This window comes from Saccoglossus kowalevskii, chromosome 10 (assembly GCF_978046115.1).
Source record: "Saccoglossus kowalevskii chromosome 10, keSacKowa6.1, whole genome shotgun sequence".
Taxonomy (NCBI): domain Eukaryota; kingdom Metazoa; phylum Hemichordata; class Enteropneusta; family Harrimaniidae; genus Saccoglossus; species Saccoglossus kowalevskii.
The window spans coordinates 11,719,290-11,736,825 of record NC_140650.1 but is presented as its reverse complement, the minus strand read 5'-3'; the positions used below and the strand labels follow the sequence as shown (position 1 = coordinate 11,736,825).

At 35.5% G+C, this 17,536-nt stretch overlaps 1 long non-coding RNA gene across 1 annotated transcript; it reads right to left on the bottom strand.

Moving 5' to 3' along the window:
• Positions 1–7,117: 7,117 nt before the first annotated feature.
• LOC146737862 (uncharacterized) lies at positions 7,118–8,141 on the bottom strand. The gene is made up of 2 exons (XR_014930765.1): positions 7,454–8,141; positions 7,118–7,227 (listed from the first exon to the last, which is right to left on the bottom strand). It is a non-coding gene; the product is annotated as an uncharacterized LOC146737862 (long non-coding RNA).
• Positions 8,142–17,536: the final 9,395 nt, after the last annotated feature.

Genomic DNA, 17,536 nt, shown 5'->3' with positions numbered 1-17,536 from the left:
AAATCCAAAATGCATTTTTGTGGGAGTATCATGATCAAAGTACCGAAGTCTCGCGCAGATGAGAAACAAGGTTATACATGGAATAACATTTTATTTCATTTCTTCTATATACTTCCCTGTAGCTGACCTTTGTCCTGCAATATCTGCGAGTGCAGAGTTCACGCACTAGTTACCTCCGTTTACATAAGACAATAATAATAATAATAAATATAGCTGCATAGCAGCAATCACCGGTTTTCAAGACCATGGCACATGGCCAAGTCACATGCATAGCATGGCCGTGTATGACTGTTTGCAATAGCCCTGAAAATTAACGTTGGTTCCATGTTTGTATATGTGATAGTGTTCGAGATATTATAGCCATGCATATTTAATGAGTTCTATGACCATATATAGTCATCGGGTATGTTTGTCAATTCTCTTGTCTAATGTCTTCAATATAGCATTGGTTCAATGTTCCTACTTGTAACAGTGCCTAAGATATTAGAGACTTGCATATTTAATGAGTTCTATGACCATATATGGTCATTTAAAATGTTGGTCAATTCTTTTGTCCAATGCCTTCACTATAGGTTTGGGTACATGTCTCTATCTTTAAAAGTGCTCGAGATATTATGGATATGCATATTTAATGAGTTATATGACCATATATGGTCATGGAATGTGTTGGTCAATCCTCTTGTCCAATGTCTTCAATATAACATTGGTTCCATGTGTGTGTTTCCAATGGTGCCTGAAATATTAGAGACATGCATATTTAATGAGTTCTATGACCATATATGGTCATCGAATGTGTTGGTCAATTCTTTTGTCCAATGTCTTCAATATAGCATTGGTTCCATGTTTGTACTTGCAATAATGCATAAGATATTAGAGACATGCATATTTAATGAGTTCTATGACCATATATGGTCATCAACTATGTTGGTCAATTCTGTTGTCCAATGTATTCAATATAGCGTTGGTACCACGTTTGTACTTGCAATAGTGCATAAGATATTAGAGACATGCATATTTAATGAGTTCTATGACCATATATGGTCATCGAATGTGTTGGTCAATCCTCTTGTCCAATGTCTTCAATATAACATTGGTTCCATGTTTGTGTTTGCAATAGTGCCTGAGATATTATAGACATGCATATTTAATGAGTTCTATGACCATATATGGTCATCGAATGTGTTCGTCAATTCTCTTGTCCAATGTTTTTCAATGTAGGTTTGGGTACATGTCTCTATCTTTTAAAGTGCTAGAGATATTATGAATATGCATATTTAATGAGTTATATGACCATATATGGTCATCAACTGTGTTGGTCAATTCTTTTGACCAATGTCTTCAATATAGCATTGATTCCATGTTTGTAGTTGCAATAGTGCATGAGATATTAGAGACATGCATATTTAATGAGTTATATGACCATATATGGTCATTGAATATGTTGGTCAATTCTCTTGTCCAATGCTTTCAATATAGGTTTGGGTACATGTCTATCTTTTTAAGTGCTAGAGATATTAGAGACATGCATATTTAATGAGTTCGATGACCATATATGGTCATTGAATATGCTGGTCAATTCTCTTGTCCAATGCTTTCAATATAGGTTTGGGTACATGTCTATCTTTTTAAGATATTAGAGACATGCATATTTAATGAGTTCGATGACCATATATGGTCATCAACTATGTTGGTCAATTCTTTTGTCCAATGTCTTCAATATAGCATTGGTTCCATGTTTGTACTTGCAATAGTGCACGAGATATTAGAGACATGCATATTTAATGAGTTATATGACCATATATGGTCATCGAATATGTTGCTCAATTGTCTCGTCCAATGTCTTCAATATAGCACTGGTTGCATGTTTGTACTTGCAATAGTGCCTGAGATATTAGAGACATGTATATTTAATGAGTTCTATGACCATATATGGTCATCGAATGTGTTGGTCAATTCTCTTGTCCAATGCCTTCACAATAGGTTTGGGTACATGTTTCTATCTTTAAAAGTGCATGAGATATTAGAGACATGCATATTCAATGAGTTCTATGACCATATATGGTCATCGAATATGTTGGTCAATTCTCTCGTCCAATGTCTTCAATATAGCCATGGTTCCATGTTTGTACTTGCAATAGTGCATGAGATATTAGAGACATGCATATTTAATGAGTTTTATGTCCATATATGGTCATCCAATATTTTGGTCAATTCTCTTGTCCAATGTCTTCAATAAAGCGTTGGTTCCATGTTTGTATATGCAATAGTTCTCAATATATGGCAATACAATGTGTATCGTATTAAGGGCCCTCCCCCCTTTCCCATAATGCATCATTGCTCACTATTTTATATAAAATGTGAAAAATATTCATAAATCAACTCCTCCAAAACTGTTGGTCGCACTTTCATGATTCTTTGATTAATCGGTAGTATGTATGATGTTCTTCAAAATTATGGCGTGGAATTTTGATACGATCAAAATTATGCAAATGAGATGCAAAACAATATTTCAGAAAATTCTAGAAAAAAAAGTCACATGACCGTTCAACTTTTTTTTCATGAAATACGTAGTTCTAGGGCCAATGCTTCTTTTAAGCGAAAGTTTGAGACTCCTAGACCCTCAGAAAGGTGTTTAAATGAGCATGCCATATTTCGTCTTAAATTCAAAATGGCCGCCGTACCACGTGACCAACATGCGTCATCTTAGGATATGCACTAGATCTCATCAACCTTTACAAACATATGAAAAATTTTTCCAGATATGTGCAACGGTGTCGAAATGGCGCTTAGCGAAAAAATCTGGCGGAATAATAAAAAACATAACGATTACAATAGGTTTCCAAGACATGTGTCTTGAAAACCTAATAATAATAATTTTTCTTTTTTTCCGTGAAAGTAAATCGTAAGTGTATGTCAATCATTAGGAATATAATGAAACTAGACCAGGCTAATTGGATGTAGACCAGGCTTGTATTTTGATCATGTATCTTTGTAAACTACTTGCATATGGTTTGCATGTAGATTGTCGTCATTGTCACAATCATCCTGGGTAAAGTAATGTGATAGGTAAACTGTTATCCACATTAAGAAGAACACACTATATACGAGAAAAAATCATTTTCATCACTGCATTTTTGCCCCCACATACACACATTTACATATACCATAGCTTGGAATTGTGACATGTGTACAGTCATTTGTAGTAGAGTGACTGGAGTGATACAATGAACACACAGAGGTGAGTGGTGCAACCCGCGCACTGTTCAATCTTCACAGTAAAATCTTCCCGCGCCTCCGAATACAGACAAAACGCCATGTATCACTGAGAAATAGTGACGCAGCAAATTACGCTAGAGATACACACCGCTTTTCGTTGTTTATTTTATGTTATTCATAAATCGATAATTTTGACGTCGTTAATATTTGTTTGCCATTTAATAATATTTATTATGGGCAGGATACAGCTTTTGCAGGTACGTATCCAGTTCATAAAGGTTTTATCATAGACTGAATAGGTGGATTAACAATTTCACCACGGCGTTTTGTTTGAAATGATGACAGCCGCAGCGTGATACGGGAAATTATTGCCCTGATGTGAGGGCGCTCTTCCAATAGCGTTACAAGGCCGGGAGGTATACATGTTAAAGGGGAACCGCTCAATCCCTTGGATTGCACCAAGTGCTCATGGGTAATTAACTCCGCCTCTGTCCACTGAGTAAATGAATGCTTATCTTTCCCCCTGTACCGCTAATCCCACAAAACAACAACTGATATAAACATCCTAAGAACGGATTACAAATTGCTTGTTTAAATATAACATAGCAATTGAATTTCAAACAAATACAGAGCAGTCTTCATGTGCCATGATTTGAAACATCGTGCGCACGGTAATTTATACATCGTCTGAAAAATATGACGCGGAAATAATTCAAGTTCATGATGGCCAAGCGGTGAGGGGGAGAAGAGCGTTCTGTCAAAACAATTTTACCGTAGACTCAATTTTAACAACCAATCTGCAGCGTTGTATTTATTATAAATAAGAATCCAAAAAAAGAATATAAATACACACATACACTCGATTAAATTTTCTGGACATATATGTGACGCATGAACGAAAACGATCTATTGTAAAAGATATGAATTGGAACTGCCTGTGACGTGTTATCTGGGTGCCGTTTCGTTCTACAGTCAAATACAGAAACAAAAACTGATTTATTTTCTTATGCCAAGACCTGGTTGTTCATGCATTTCAAGCATGTCGTATTAACGTCTCGTACTCTGTGGTGTGTGCTGTGGAAACACCCGATTTCGCGGTTTTGAGCTGTCGAAGTATTTCGCGAAAAATATAACAAAGGGGAACACCATACGAAGCAGTCAGGCCAATGTCTTGTTGATATCCGAAACTTGGAACCTCTAACAGAACGGTTATTTCCTGCACGCCTACCAGTATTACACAACTACCATTTACAGCTCATTGCGTCTGACACTTATTCACTGTACCCCTTCCTTTTTTCAGACTGTCTAGAAAGTTATGCAAAAAGTTTCATCCCTTAGAAAACACAAGTCTTTGCCGTACGATCAAAAGAAAAATGTTCACATAGTAGTAACCAACATCGTTCTGGCATTCCTAAAAAAACACTGCATTGCTTAGTAGCAAATAATCACGGTAGCGCAATCCGACCATGCTACGTTTCACAATTATTATTATTACTTGGTTGTGATTATTAATAAAGTACAAAAGGTAAACTCGTTGAGTTGTTCTGAAATGCAAGTAAATTTCAATTCCGGTCGCATGCAAATGCTCGACACCTTATAAGTCAAATCGCTAATCAGCCAGTCAAAATACTCGGTGATGCCAAAGTGTTCAAATTACCAAAAGGGAGGAGATTTGCCGATGTTCCAGCTCGACCTCTGGTTTTGATGGGAAGACGGCACGTTTTTTTTTTTTTAAATCAAAACATTAGTTGTTTTCGATGATAAACTGACCATTTGAAGACTATTTTTACGATGATAACAGCTCATTGTCGAATCGAAGCTTTAACCATTCACGCTAACCACAATAAACGTCGTACTCAATGACTACGGTAAAATTCGTAAGATTGTGGGTCTGGAGTGACAGGGGTACCAATGAAAGTGTAGCTTTTTAATGAAAATCACAGCTTTGACACCGTGCAGCATAGCTTGGTCAAGAAAAGCTTAGCTGCAGGAATGAAATCCACTAGTTTTGACATCGAGAACTCAAGCTTTGAACATATTTTGATGTTGAGGGCGTACACAACATGGCTGCCCCCAAAAGCAGTGTTAGCGACGGTAAGTATTTTACTCGTTTTCTCAACAAAATCACCAAGTTATGCTGTGTAATATGACGCGATAATTGAGGTTCAGGTTCAATTTCATTTCTAGAAAGTTTCAGCCACCATACAATCATACAGTTCAGTGCCTTGTCCACAACATACAAACTTCAATGACAATGCACATGGTATCAGTGAACATTTACAGTACAAGATTTATAGAGCAGAGGATGACCACGAGATGATAAGTAATGGTGACTCTCTCACTGAATCATACCAATTGCAGAAACTGCTAGAGAGACAACAGAAGACAATGGAATGCATTGTGTAGAATCAGTTGGAGATAACCAAAGTATTAGCCATTCACATGAGTTTACCAAAACATGTGTTTCTTACATTTGATGGTGTCCCAGTTACATAAATAACATTTATAAGAAACTTTGAGGTGAACATATAACAATTACTGATAGGATGATAACGTCACACTATCATAATATCTAATACTGCACTGGTGCAGCTAAAGATGCAATCAACATTTTCCTCCAGAGAGCGGATATACTGAAGCCTGGATCATCCTCTCTTCAAGCTTTGGTCTGAGACACGTCATAGTTCATGCTACAAATGACAAAGTGGTTAAAGGCCCTCACATAAAAGCATCCAAAGTTTCACAAATTGGCTCGTGATATGAAGAATGACCACCTTAGTTCAGAGTGAATGAATTTATATGCTTACATCAATTCAACGAATACCTGGTAAAGGTTGTTCCCATCATAGTCACAAGCAGATTGGGTCAGTGTAGGAACTAAAAACTGAAAGCCTGCATCAGATGGTGAAAATGACAGACCAAAGTAGTTTAAGTTGGACTATAGGGACGACCATGAGGGCGCTGTTCATAATCGGATGCGATGACATCATACGAACAGCGCCCTCATGGTCGTACCTATAGTCCATCTTTAGCATAAATAATGACGTCACAATGGGAATTCGTGCATAAATTAGCATAAATGAGGACCAATGCCGTAAAGGGATCATTTGAATGAAGATGACGTCACAATGGGATATTGTGAATACATTTGCATACATAAAATAGATGTGAATACGAGGTCGTGTCGAGGTCATCGTGACATTTGCATAAATTACTATCAATTTTTTTAATTATTTTTTTTTTTTTTTTTTTTTTTTAATTATTTTTAATTTTTTTTTTAATTGGACAGGCGTGGACGAAAGATTTTAGCATAAATGAGGACCAATGCCGTAAGGGAAATTGTGCATACATTTGCATACATAAAATAGATGTGAATACGAGGTCGTGTCGAGGTCATCGTGAATACATTTGCATAAATTACCATCAATTTTTTTTAATTATTTTTAATTATTTTTTTAATTGGACAGGCGTGGACGAAAGATTTTCAGAATATATCGTAGAGGGCGCTCACACATACACACACACACACACACACACACACACACACGTTAATAAATACACGTCATTTTGAAAACTAATGGAGTTTATTGCACAAAAGAAGTAAACAAGAATGAAATATTGACATGGAGTATATATTTATGACATGGTTGAGTATTTTTTTAACGTCACAAAAAAACATACGATGTGAGTAAGGAAAATAGTTGCGTAGTGTATAAATGTTTAGCGTGATTAAATATTTCTTTGTTAACACCTCGAAAAATACGTAGATACATGTAAATGTGCGGCGTGGTTAAATTTATTTTTAATGCCACAAAAAATACGAGTACATAAACGATTCGATTAAAACACAGAAACGAGAAAAGCCAATAATAGTAAACATTGATCAATAAAAAATAATTCATTCTATATATACATATGTTGTTTATTTTTACATTTCTTACTTCCTTTCAATGAGTCAAGCAGTCTGTACACTTTTTTTTTTATTCCATCACTATAATCAGAATCGCTCATCTGTCGTACAAGAAAGAGAGAGAGAGAGAGGATAATATTAAAAACCGATAGTTATATAAAGAAAGTATAAGTTATGTGTTGAAAATTTAATAGTATGAATTATCCCGTAAAACTGCGGTCATCAATCCGCTAAAATGCAAAGTATGCAAAATCGGTTGATCGACGTACAGTTTGTTTTTCAAAAAAATGGCGGACTACGCTACTATGAGTTAAAATGTATAATTACCTGATCGTTTCACAGAATAACTTTTGACATACATAATCATCACACGGAATGAGTTTACGGTGTAACGTAGCGATTTTCGTTTTTCCCTCGACGAAGAAAATATGTCCTCGCTTCTTGCCAAAGATTCAAAGGCGGTAGACCAAGTTTGACCTTCCGTGAAAAGTTCATCTCATGGACACTACGAGTCATACAGGACGTATTGGCAACACATGGCTTGAAAGTATTTGATGATTGTAGATCCACGTACGTGAAATCTTATAAATTCCATGACATGACTACCGTACGAGTCATAATAGTCTTCGTGGTAAGGGTATTTCAGACAGAAAGTGGCCCAACGCGTTCCACTCGCGAATATCAACGGTGTTTGATATAAGCGATGTGTATCATTCCGAAGCACACTTGTGAATGCTCTTGCCAAAGATTCAAAGGCGGTAGACCAAGTTTGACCTTCCGTGAAAAGTTCATCTCATGGACACTACGAGTCATACAGGACGTATTGGCAACACATGGCTTGAAAGTATTTGATGATTGTAGATCCACGTACGTGAAATCTTATAAATTCCATGACATGACTACCGTACGAGTCATAATAGTCTTCGTGGTAAGGGTATTTCAGACAGAAAGTGGCCCAACGCGTTCCACTCGCGAATATCAACGGTGTTTGATATAAGCGATGTGTATCATTCCGAAGCACACTTGTGAATGCCAGTCTGAACTCAATCACAAGATTAAATGTAAGGCGTGTCTAGTCCTAAGTGTTCCCAACGTGAAATAGACCTCCCACGTAGATGATAAACAACAGATGTTGGTATATTTATGTTATCTAAAACATGAACACTCACAAACAGCCTGAGGGATATCGAGTTTCAAGTTGAAAGCGTGAATTTCGACCTGCGTGTATGGGATACTGATAACATGACTCGACATTCTGTTGACCCCGGCACTATCAGTCAATTCACTGACTTAAACCACAGTCACTCTACTAGGACGGTTAGGAAGCGCCGCCTCATTCTATTGTACCCACCCTTGTCTCCATAAACATTGAAACAAGAGAGGTGTTAACGAGTTAAGAAGTCATTAGCATTAAACAGGCGACGGAAAACACGCGATAAATCATGAGACAGTGCGAGAGTTGCGTCATTTTCCCCCACAAAGCATTGCAATACATGGCACTTTGACCTTTCAACGAAGAGCAGTCTCAAATGCGGAAATGAACATGCTTTGTATATACACGTTTTTCGCGAGAAAATCTTGCTGTCTTGTATGGCATTCTGAAATTATAAATAGTTAATAGAATACTATATTAGTGAATTTCCCCCAAAAGTCGCCCCTGTCTCGACTGAATCAAAACATGTTGAACGGGATTTGTGTCAGTCGTCAAATAAAGCGAATGGAGGGATATGAAAGCACGACAATCAAAAATCTCTTTTGTCCAATTACCTCCTATGAAAACTATGCAATAAAGCAACACGGCGACCACCTCCATAGACGAAAACATGCAAAACTTCGCCATAAAGTGACTCTAAAAACACACAAAAAATACGAGAATGGACAAAGGAATATTGTAAAGGTTTGCAGACATCAATGTTTTTAGCGATAAAATTGTTTCTAAACTGAGTGAGGGGTTTATTTTACGGACCGAAAGACTGTTAGAGATCAAGACAAAGAGACTGTCAACAAAACACCGTTTTTCTCGAGTAAAGCATCTTCAAGATTGCAAAAGAATGCTCATCTGAAAAATACAATATCACTCCTAGTCACAGTTCAGTTGAGATTGTAGTTTGATGTAAAAATAAAGCACAATTTAAAAAAGTTCACGGTCTTTTCGAGGGTCTTCTCGAGCAACATCGAACGCAATAAATAATGGTGAAAAATAGTGCATTCCAATGACAAATACGTCATAGTTTTGAGACCAGCATAGGTTCTCAGAAGCTGCTCGTTCACACCTTTAACCAATAGAGCTTCCTAACCGTCCTAGTAGAGTGACTCCTAGTAGAGTGACTGTGCTTAAATTATTTTTATCAATTAGCCTTTGCTAAAATACTACCGTCATTTTCCACGTCATTAAAAAAACATGCCCCGCAGCGGAGGGATTTGAAATAAAACACGTTCAATCTCGTAATGACGCGTTCTCCGTGTCAATGTTACGATTATACTCGAAATTGACTATTTGGGGGATAAAAACTGGGTCAACTTGATTCAGTCAACATGAATCTGACCCAGGCAGTATGATGATTCCAGTCCGTCACCAATTCACTTGTCTGAAAAGGCACACCCCAAGGGTGTATGACGCCTTGTCTCAATTCAGGCCGAATCAAAGACTGTGCACGCCGTCGATCTATATCTGTTATCGATGTAGACGAGAAACATTCCACCACTCTGATCGTTTTTATATCATCGGTAATTCAGTGTACCGCTCGAATGTAATGCATCAATCAATAGTTTAGTTTTGAAGGTTTATTTTACAATAACTGGAAAACCGACCGAAATCGCGGAATTTTAGGATTCAATCTTTACTCAGTCAAACATCAAAACTAAGTATTCAGTTCATTCTCTCTTCACTAATAAAATGGCAGTACTCAGCAAACTATCATTCATCGTTTTTTTAAACATCATTTCGAGTATCCACGATTTCGAAATACTAGAAGAGGCAAGAACGAACGTTACATTTGAATGGTCAAATGACAAGGGGCTGACCCCGCTCGAACGTGCAACAGAATGTATTAAATACATTGACCCATTTGAAAAACAGAGTCAACCTCAAAACATTGAGAGCCATAGCCGATGCTTCAAACAACGAGTTTCTCTTCAAATGGTTCAAAACCAAATTAAATGAAGCACTATGATTCGTCACAAATTACGCTGACATCCTTAGCAGCCTGGCAAAAGAAATCACTCAACTAACCACACCACCAGATTCAAATTTCCACGATCAACGACAAAAAAGAAACATTATAGACGATCTCCTGTTCGAGGTAACGGCCTTGGCTTGGCTACAAAGAGACAATTGTAGTTACTAGCTCGAGAAATTGACCCATATTTCTAAGACAAAATTAACCAAATTTTGAAATTATACATATTTTAATACCAAACTTGTTGTTTTTACCAACAAACTACTGAATCACAGTACGTATAATAACGTATACCATTGACAAATTCAGACTCCGCTTATAAATTATACTCGATTATGTCTTTACCACTAATTTAAAATAAACAGTTATATTGGAAAGAATGAGATGAAATTTTATTATTATCATTGTAGATTCAATAAGCAAACTGGAAGCGGGTCAAGAAATCGTAAATGTTTCATATTATAGAGATGGTGCGTAGTTTGTTCTTTGACGGTAAACACGTACGCATTTTCAATGGCGAACATCGACCAGTAATAATGGCATACACTTTGTATGCTAATTCATGTTTAATAAAATGCGCTAAGTTTTGATTATTCCCAAGATGTACAGAGAGCACTCGCTTATCCATTAGACAGATTCCACTATACAATTATAATATCCTGACCGCATTGTTTAAACTCTCGTAAATCGACTGTTTGACGTGACTGGGGCACCGGTGGACGAGAAAATGCGTGCGTGCACATTACATTTCGTTAACACTTTCATTCATAATAGTATCACTTGCAATATGGCGTAATATCAATCGACGATCCTCAAAATACTGTATGTATGTATGCACGTTGTAGTTCGAATGATTAGATATTTCTTTTATTTTGCCATTTTTGTCGATTCTTTCATTATGAACAGTGTTGACTTGCTCTCGAAATAAATACTTTACACCGATGTTACCGTTTGTAATGTTTATAGTGTATACGTGAAAGATATTCGCCTTTGAAATAATAATTGAAGACACAACTATATAGTCTTCAAATCAGCTAGGTGTTATTATTGAAGTAACGCACGACGCGTGATATTGTTTTAATGGGGTCTGATCGCGTTTCATAACTCCTGTATTGAATAATGCCATGAATCAAATTGTCCTAACAACATGGTAAACACGGGTCAGCAATAAGTAGCTATTTTATTGGTGAGGAAAGATCTGCTTCTTGATTGCGATTATGATTATGTCTAATATAATTTATAATAATCTATTACTCTACGTACACAACTTGAAGCGGGCTTTTCAATTCAACTCACTGCGGCCGTACACAACATGGCTAGTTCCCCCTTCGAAAGAGTGCGTGCGTGTGCTGCGTTAGCAACACTATCTGTGACCACTGAGCTTTTCAAATATTTACAAAGCACGATGTGATAACTGAGGTGGTAAACTGACCATGATGTCAATATCCAACCATCTAATTTGCACAATAATAATTAAAATTGAAACCGTATTCATGCGTGGGATCTTGGTTGGAAATACAACGAAGTAACAAAAAACCAGCAAAGTGTAACAATAATAAAATCACAAACATGTGAATGTAAAGCAAAAAAAAATATTTGGTGGTTGGTTTAGGCATTTGGCATTTTAGGATTTTTTTTTTCTTATCGTGCCCTGAATCAGATGTGGACGAATGTTCCTAGCTCAATGATTGTTTTGTCATTTTAACTTTTTTAGTATACCTGTTAGGTGTTCATCATCTGTCCTAAAGTTGATTTTATTGTATTTAATATTTTAATCATGATTTTTTTTGTTTCTTATTGTATAGATTACAAATGAGAAGATATTGTTTTTCGTTCACTGTTTTGTCATTTTAACTTTTTAGTATACCTGTTAGGTGTTCAACATCTGTCCTAAAGTTGATTTTATTGTATTTAATATTTTAATCATGATTTTTTTTGTTTCTTATTGTATAGATTACAAATGAGAAGATATTGTTTTTCGTTCACAATTTTCTAGTTGTCACAAACTGAGCAAATTCAGTCTTCAGCTATAAGATTATATACAATAAAGTAACAAAAATAAGCAATGTGTAACAATAATAAAATCACAAACATTTGAATGTAAAGAAAAACAAATTATTTTGTGATTGGTTTAGACATCTGGTATTTTAGTTTTTTTTTCTTGTCGTAACCTGAAACAGATGTGGACGAATTTTCCTAGCTCAATGATTATTTTGTCATTTTAACTTCTTAGTATATCTGTTAGGTGTTCATCGTCCGTCCTAAAGTTGATTTTATTGTATTTAATATTTTAATCATGATTATTTCGTTCCTCCATGTATAGATTACAATTGAGAAGTTGTTTTTCGTTCTCAATTTTCTAGTTGTCACAAACTGGGCAAATTTAGTCTTCAGCTATAAAGTTATTATATCTACCCCTTTCCATTTTAAGGGTATGAGCCTTTATTCCGAGTTTCGCCTTAGCGCAGCACTATGTTTTAGATTTTTGATTGTGGTGATATATTTTTTTATATGCAAATTCTGTTTTAATTTTTCTGTAAGTTCGTAACTTGTTTTTATGATGTGTACTTTTATTTGCATCGTGTAATGTTTCTGTGCTATGAATTTCTAAAGGATTGTTCGAATTACCTGTCAATATTTCAATGATTTTCTTTTTTGTCATCCTGAGATTTATGTGTATTCCAAATATTATTTTTTCCATAGTCAAATTGTCTAAAATCTGATTCATGTCTTTTACAAGGATATTTTCTCAACTCTAGCAGGCTTGCCAAATTTCTTGGTTTGCTATTTACTTTGATTCATGTCTTTTACCCAGTTGTCTTTTCCCTTTTCGTCAATATGTATTCCAAGTTTGTGAGCTTCGTGAACTAGCGAGTTTGGGTTAGAATTATTTATTTTGATCCAATATTTCAATCTAGTTGCTATGGGGGAGGATATTTTCCCAACTCTAGCAGGCTAGCGAAATTTCTTGCTTTGCTATTTAATTTTAGAAGGTATTTGCAGTAATATATTTTCATTTTTTTTCCATTGGTCTAGACACAAATCAGGAATATTCATCGTAAAACAAGAATGGCATACATATTGACGAAAAGGGAAAAGACAACTGGGTAAAAGACATGGATCAAAGTAAATAGCAAACCAAGAAATTTGGCAAGCCTGCTAGAGTTGAGAAAATATCCTTGTAAAAGACATGAATCAGATTTTAAACAATTTGACTATGGAAAAAATAATATTTGGAATACACATAAATCTCAGGATGACAAAAAAGAAAATCATTGAAATATTGACAGGTAATTCGAACAATCCTTTAGAAATTCATAGCACAGAAACATTACACGATGCAAATAAAAGTACACATCATAAAAACAAGTTACGAACTTACAGAAAAATTAAAACAGAATTTGCATATAAAAAAATATATCACCACAATCAAAAATCTAAAACATAGTGCTGCGCTAAGGCGAAACTCGGAATAAAGGCTCATACCCTTAAAATGGAAAGGGGTAGATATAATAACTTTATAGCTGAAGACTAAATTTGCCCAGTTTGTGACAACTAGAAAATTGAGAACGAAAAACAACTTCTCAATTGTAATCTATACATGGAGGAACGAAATAATCATGATTAAAATATTAAATACAATAAAATCAACTTTAGGACGGACGATGAACACCTAACAGATATACTAAGAAGTTAAAATGACAAAATAATCATTGAGCTAGGAAAATTCGTCCACATCTGTTTCAGGTTACGACAAGAAAAAAAACTAAAATACCAGATGTCTAAACCAATCACAAAATAATTTGTTTTTCTTTACATTCAAATGTTTGTGATTTTATTATTGTTACACATTGCTTATTTTTGTTACTTTATTGTATATAATCTTATAGCTGAAGACTGAATTTGCTCAGTTTGTGACAACTAGAAAATTGTGAACGAAAAACAATATCTTCTCATTTGTAATCTATACAATAAGAAACAAAAAAAATCATGATTAAAATATTAAATACAATAAAATCAACTTTAGGACAGATGTTGAACACCTAACAGGTATACTAAAAAAGTTAAAATGACAAAACAGTGAACGAAAAACAATATCTTCTCATTTGTAATCTATACAATAAGAAACAAAAAAAATCATGATTAAAATATTAAATACAATAAAATCAACTTTAGGACAGATGATGAACACCTAACAGGTATACTAAAAAGTTAAAATGACAAAACAATCATTGAGCTAGGAACATTCGTCCACATCTGATTCAGGGCACGATAAGAAAAAAAAAATCCTAAAATGCCAAATGCCTAAACCAACCACCAAATATTTTTTTTTGCTTTACATTCACATGTTTGTGATTTTATTATTGTTACACTTTGCTGGTTTTTTGTTACTTCGTTGTATTTCCAACCAAGATCCCACGCATGAATACGGTTTCAATTTTAATTATTATTGTGCAAATTAGATGGTTGGATATTGACATCATGGTCAGTTTACCACCTCAGTTATCACATCGTGCTTTGTAAATATTTGAAAAGCTCAGTGGTCACAGATAGTGTTGCTAACGCAGCACACGCACGCACTCTTTCGAAGGGGGAACTAGCCATGTTGTGTACGGCCGCAGTGAGTTGAATTGAAAAGCCCGCTTCAAGTTGTGTACGTAGAGTAATAGATTATTATAAATTATATTAGACATAATCATAATCGCAATCAAGAAGCAGATCTTTCCTCACCAATAAAATAGCTACTTATTGCTGACCCGTGTTTACCATGTTGTTAGGACAATTTGATTCATGGCATTATTCAATACAGGAGTTATGAAACGCGATCAGACCCCATTAAAACAATATCACGCGTCGTGCGTTACTTCAATAATAACACCTAGCTGATTTGAAGACTATATAGTTGTGTCTTCAATTATTATTTCAAAGGCGAATATCTTTCACGTATACACTATAAACATTACAAACGGTAACATCGGTGTAAAGTATTTATTTCGAGAGCAAGTCAACACTGTTCATAATGAAAGAATCGACAAAAATGGCAAAATAAAAGAAATATCTAATCATTCGAACTACAACGTGCATACATACATACAGTATTTTGAGGATCGTCGATTGATATTACGCCATATTGCAAGTGATACTATTATGAATGAAAGTGTTAACGAAATGTAATGTGCACGCACGCATTTCTCGTCCACCGGTGCCCCAGTCACGTCAAACAGTCGATTTACGAGAGTTTAAACAATGCGGTCAGGATATTATAATTGTATAGTGGAATCTGTCTAATGGATAAGCGAGTGCTCTCTGTACATCTTGGGAATAATCAAAACTTAGCGCATTTTATTAAACATGAATTAGCATACAAAGTGTATGCCATTATTACTGGTCGATGTTCGCCATTGAAAATGCGTACGTGTTTACCGTCAAAGAACAAACTACGCACCATCTCTATAATATGAAACATTTACGATTTCTTGACCCGCTTCCAGTTTGCTTATTGAATCTACAATGATAATAATAAAATTTCATCTCATTCTTTCCAATATAACTGTTTATTTTAAATTAGTGGTAAAGACATAATCGAGTATAATTTATAAGCGGAGTCTGAATTTGTCAATGGTATACGTTATTATACGTACTGTGATTCAGTAGTTTGTTGGTAAAAACAACAAGTTTGGTATTAAAATATGTATAATTTCAAAATTTGGTTAATTTTGTCTTAGAAATATGGGTCAATTTCTCGAGCTAGTAACTACAATTGTCTCTTTGTAGCCAAGCCAAGGCCGTTACCTCGAACAGGAGATCGTCTATAATGTTTCTTTTTTGTCGTTGATCGTGGAAATTTGAATCTGGTGGTGTGGTTAGTTGAGTGATTTCTTTTGCCAGGCTGCTAAGGATGTCAGCGTAATTTGTGACGAATCATAGTGCTTCATTTAATTTGGTTTTGAACCATTTGAAGAGAAACTCGTTGTTTGAAGCATCGGCTATGGCTCTCAATGTTTTGAGGTTGACTCTGTTTTTCAAATGGGTCAATGTATTTAATACATTCTGTTGCACGTTCGAGCGGGGTCAGCCCCTTGTCATTTGACCATTCAAATGTAACGTTCGTTCTTGCCTCTTCTAGTATTTCGAAATCGTGGATACTCGAAATGATGTTTAAAAAAACGATGAATGATAGTTTGCTGAGTACTGCCATTTTATTAGTGAAGAGAGAATGAACTGAATACTTAGTTTTGATGTTTGACTGAGTAAAGATTGAATCCTAAAATTCCGCGATTTCGGTCGGTTTTCCAGTTATTGTAAAATAAACCTTCAAAACTAAACTATTGATTGATGCATTACATTCGAGCGGTACACTGAATTACCGATGATATAAAAACGATCAGAGTGGTGGAATGTTTCTCGTCTACATCGATAACAGATATAGATCGACGGCGTGCACAGTCTTTGATTCGGCCTGAATTGAGACAAGGCGTCATACACCCTTGGGGTGTGCCTTTTCAGACAAGTGAATTGGTGACGGACTGGAATCATCATACTGCCTGGGTCAGATTCATGTTGACTGAATCAAGTTGACCCAGTTTTTATCCCCCAAATAGTCAATTTCGAGTATAATCGTAACATTGACACGGAGAACGCGTCATTACGAGATTGAACGTGTTTTATTTCAAATCCCTCCGCTGCGGGGCATGTTTTTTTAATGACGTGGAAAATGACGGTAGTATTTTAGCAAAGGCTAATTGATAAAAATAATTTAAGCACAGTCACTCTACTAGGAGTCACTCTACTAGGACGGTTAGGAAGCTCTATTGGTTAAAGGTGTGAACGAGCAGCTTCTGAGAACCTATGCTGGTCTCAAAACTATGACGTATTTGTCATTGGAATGCACTATTTTTCACCATTATTTATTGCGTTCGATGTTGCTCGAGAAGACCCTCGAAAAGACCGTGAACTTTTTTAAATTGTGCTTTATTTTTACATCAAACTACAATCTCAACTGAACTGTGACTAGGAGTGATATTGTATTTTTCAGATGAGCATTCTTTTGCAATCTTGAAGATGCTTTACTCGAGAAAAACGGTGTTTTGTTGACAGTCTCTTTGTCTTGATCTCTAACAGTCTTTCGGTCCGTAAAATAAACCCCTCACTCAGTTTAGAAACAATTTTATCGCTAAAAACATTGATGTCTGCAAACCTTTACAATATTCCTTTGTCCATTCTCGTATTT